This window comes from Arachis duranensis, chromosome 3 (genome assembly GCF_000817695.3).
Source record: "Arachis duranensis cultivar V14167 chromosome 3, aradu.V14167.gnm2.J7QH, whole genome shotgun sequence".
Taxonomy (NCBI): Eukaryota; Viridiplantae; Streptophyta; class Magnoliopsida; order Fabales; family Fabaceae; genus Arachis; species Arachis duranensis.
Genome location: NC_029774.3, coordinates 45,062,685 through 45,066,356, shown reverse-complemented (window position 1 = coordinate 45,066,356; position 3,672 = coordinate 45,062,685). Strand labels below are relative to the sequence as shown.

Below are 3,672 nucleotides of genomic sequence, written 5' to 3'. Positions count from 1 at the left end.
GACACTCATCATCATTCTCACCTATGAACGCGTGCCTGACAACCACATCCATTCTGCCTTAGATCGAGCGTGTATCTCTTGCATTCCTTAATCAGAATCTTCATGGTATAAGCTATAATTATTGGCAGCCATTCCTAAGATCCGGAAAGTCTAAACCTTGTATGTGGTATTCCGAGTAGGATCTGAGATGGGATGACTGTGACGAGCTTCAAACTCGCGAGTGTTGGGCGTAGTGACAGACGAAAAAGAATCACTGGATTCTATTCCGACATGATCGAGAACCGACAGATGATTAGCCGTGCTGTGATAGAGCATTTGGACCATTTTCACTGAGAGGACGGGAGGTAGCCATTGACGCGGGTGAAATCTAACATACAGCTTTCCATGGAAAGGAGTAAGAATGATTGGATGAGAGCAGTAGGAAAGCAGAGATTCAGAAGGAACACAATATCTTCATGCGCTTATCTGAAATTCCCACCAATGAATTACATTAGTATCTCTATCTCTATTTTATGCTTTATTTAGCTTTATATTCGAAAACCATTATAACCATTAGAATCCGCCTGACTGAGATTTACAAGATGACCATAGCTTGCTTCATACCAACAATCTCCGTGGGATCGACCCTTACTCACATAAGGTATTACTTGGACGACCCAGTGCAATTGCTGGTTAGTTGTGCGAAGTTGTGACAAAGTGTGATTCACGTTTGAGAGCTCCAAGTCTTTGGCGCCATTGTTGATGATCACAATTTCGTGCACCAAGTTTTTGGCGCCGTTGCCGGGGATTGTTTGAGTTTGGACAACTGACGGTTCATCTTGTTGCTCAGATTAGGTAATTTTCTTTTCAAAAAGTTTTCAAAAATCTTTCAAAATTCTTTCTTTGTTTTTGTTTTTCAAAAAAAGATTTTCAAAAATAAAATAAAATAAAATAAAATACAAAAAATTTTAATAAAATCATAAAAATCAAAAAATATTTTGTGTTTCTTGTTTGAGTCTTGTGACATGTTTTAAGTTTGGTGTCAATTGCATGTTTCTATGTTTCTTGCATTTTTCGAAAAAAAACTCATGCATGGTGTTCTTCATGATCTTCAAGTTGTTCTTGGTAAGTCTTCTTGTTTGATCTTCATATTTTCTTGTTTTGTGTCTTTTGTTATTTTTCATATGCATTTTTGCATTCATAGTGTCTAAACATGAAAAATTTCTAAGTTTGGTGTCTTGCATGTTTTTCTTTTCTTGAAAATTTTTCAAAAATAAATCTTGATGTTCATCATGATCTTCAAAGTGTTCTTGGTGTTCATCTTGACATTCATAGTGTTCTTGCATGCATTAGTGGTCTTGATCCAAAATTTTCATGTTTTGGGTCATATTTGTGTTTTTCTCTCTCCTCATTAAAAATTCAAAAAAAAAATCTTTTCCTTTTTTCTCTCATAAATTTCGAAAATTTGAGTTGACTTAGTCAAAAATTTTTAAAACTTAGCTATTTCTTATAAGTCAAGTCAAGTTTTCAATTTTAAAAAATCCTATCTTTTCAAAACTTTTTCAAAAATCAAATCTTTTTCATTTTTCTTTTATGATTTTCGAAAATTTAAAAATATTTTTCAAAATATTTTTCTTAATTTCATTTCAAATTTTCGAAAACTTTGCTAACAATTAATACGATTGATTCAAAAATTTGAAGTTTGTTACTTTCTTGTTAAGAAAGTTTCAATCTTTAAATTCTAGAATCATATCTTTTAGTTTCTTGTTAGTCAAGTAATCAATTTTAATTTTAAAAATAAAATCTTTTTAATTTCCTCTTTATTTTTTTTTCAAAATATCTTTTCAATCATATCTTTTTAACCATATCTTTTTCAAATCATATCTTTTTCAAAAATAATTTCAACATCTTTTCTAACTTCTTATATTTTCAAAATTGAATTTCAAATCTTTTTCAACTAACTAATTGACTTTTTGTTTGTTTTACTAATTCTTATCTTTTTCAAAACCACCTAACTACTTTTCTCTCTCTAATTCTCGAAAATTCCTTCTCTTTTTTTTTCAAAATTCTTTTAATTAACTAATTGTTTCAAATTTTAATTTTAATTTTATTTCTTCTCTTAATTTTTGAAAATCACTAACTATTTTTTCAAAAATAATTTTCGAAATTCTGTCCCTCTCATCTTCTTCTATTTATTTATTCATTTACTAACATTTCTCTTCATCTAAAAATTCGAACCCTCTCTTCCTCTGTGTTCGAATTTTTTCTCTTCTCCTTCTTCTATTCTTTTCTTCTTCTACTCACATAAAGGAATCTCTATACTGTGAGCAGGAGCAAGGACAAGGACATTCTTGTTGAAGCAGATCCTGAACCTGAAAGGACTCTAAAGAAGAAGCTAAGAGAAGCTAAAGCACAATAATCTAGAGAAAACCTTACAGAGAATCTCAAAAAAGAAGACATGGCCGAACCCAATAACAATGTTGGAGGTGCAAGGAGGATGCTTGGTGATTATACTACACCTACTTCCAATTTTTATGGAAGAAGCATCTCAATCCCTGCCATTGGAGCAAACAATTTTGAGCTGAAGCCTAAACTAGTTGCTCTGATGCAATAGAACTGCAAGTTCTATGGACTTCCATCAGAAGATCCCTATCAGTTTTTAACTGAATTCTTGCAGATCTGTGATACTATTAGACTAATGGAGTAGATCCTGAAGTCTACAGGCTCATGCTTTTCCCCTTTGCTGTAAGAGACAGAGCTAGAACATGGTTGGACTCACAACCTAAAGATAGCCTGGACTCTTGGGATAAGCTGGTCACGGCCTTCTTGGCCAAGTTCTTTCCTCCTCAAAAGCTGAGCAAGCTTAGAGTAGATGTTCAGACCTTCAAGCAAAAAGATGGTGAATCCCTCTATGAAGCATGGGTAAGATACAAGCAGTTGACCAAAAAGTGTCATTCTGGCATGCTTTCAGAGTGGACCATTTTAGATATATTCTATGATGGTCTATCTGAGCTTTCTAAGATGTCATTGGACCATTCTGCAGGTGGATCCATTCACCTAAAGAAAATGCCTGCAGAAGCTCAAGAACTCATTGACATGGTTACAAATAACCAATTCAGGTACACCTCTGAGAGGAATCCTGTGAGTAATGTGATGCCTCAGAAAAGAAGAATTCTTGAAATTGATGCTCTGAATGCCATATTGGCTCAGAAAAAAATGTTGACTCAGCAAGTCAACATGATTTCTCAAAGTCTGAATGGATTACAAAATGCATCCAACAGTACTAAAGAAGCATCTTCTGAAGAAGAAGCTTATGATCCTGAGAACCCTGCAATGGCAGAGGTAAATTACATGGGTGAAGCCTTTGGAAACACCTATAACCCTTCATGAAGAAATCATCCGAATTTTTCATGGAAGGATCCACAGAAGCAAGGCTTCAATAATAACAATGGTGGAAGAAACAGGTTTAGCAATAGCAAGCCTTTTTCATCATCTTCTCAGCAACAGACAGAGAATTCTGAGCAGAGCCCCTTTAGCTTAGCAAATATAATCTCTGATCTATCTAAGGCCACTTTAAGTTTCATGAGTGAAACAAGGTCCTCCATTAGAAACTTGGAGGCACAAATGGGTCAGCTGAGTAAGAAAATCACTGAAACTCCTCCTAGTACTCTCCCAAGCAATACAGAAGAGAAT

The 3,672-nt window shown here is 34.2% G+C and overlaps 1 non-coding gene across 1 annotated transcript; it reads right to left on the bottom strand.

Moving 5' to 3' along the window:
- Positions 1–2,838: 2,838 nt before the first annotated feature.
- On the bottom strand, positions 2,839–2,942 carry LOC127746071 (small nucleolar RNA R71). Its single transcript, XR_008007691.1, has one exon. It is a non-coding gene; the product is annotated as a small nucleolar RNA R71 (small nucleolar RNA).
- Positions 2,943–3,672: the final 730 nt, after the last annotated feature.